Raw genomic sequence first — 483 nt, 5'->3', positions numbered from 1 at the left:
TAGTTTGAGCTTTTGCAAAAAAACCAAGCTGCTGGGCCTCTGGATGATGCTAATGTCAAAAATGGCAGTGATTAGGTCAGGGGGTCCATGCCACAAGTAGCAGCCTCTGTGCATGATACCCAGAAGATTAAGGAGTCATTAGGCAACACAAAGGCAGATAGGGTAGGGAGCAAAAAGAAGAGTGGCCCATCACAGATGATATAGTCTGGCTCGTTGGTCTAGGGGTATGATTCTCGCTTTGGGTGTGAGAGGTCCCGGGTTCAAATCCCGGACGAGCCCAATTTTTAATGCTAACCAAACAGTTCTCTCAGCATCTCAGGAAAAGGAGGGTGTCTTTAATTACCTGGACATAGATTGGGAGGAACACTTGGCTAGCTCAGATCGTTCATGCAGATTCCTGACTGCAATCAAGGAGCTCTTTCTGACCCAGGAAGTGCAAGGGCCAGCCAGAGGTAACACTCTCCTGGACCTGGTCTTGGCCAA

At 48.7% G+C, this 483-nt stretch overlaps 1 non-coding gene across 1 annotated transcript; it reads left to right on the top strand.

Moving 5' to 3' along the window:
* The first annotated feature begins 207 nt into the window (after positions 1-207).
* TRNAP-UGG (transfer RNA proline (anticodon UGG)) lies at positions 208-279 on the top strand. Its single transcript has one exon. It is a non-coding gene; the product is annotated as a tRNA-Pro (tRNA).
* The last annotated feature ends 204 nt before the right edge of the window (positions 280-483 follow it).

The sequence above is a fragment of the Crocodylus siamensis genome, chromosome 15 (genome assembly GCF_052110815.1).
Source record: "Crocodylus siamensis isolate JL-2025a chromosome 15, ASM5211081v1, whole genome shotgun sequence".
NCBI lineage: Eukaryota > Metazoa > Chordata > Crocodylia > Crocodylidae > Crocodylus > Crocodylus siamensis.
Note: the sequence above shows the minus strand (reverse complement) of the source record. Positions and strands in the feature narration are given on the sequence as shown.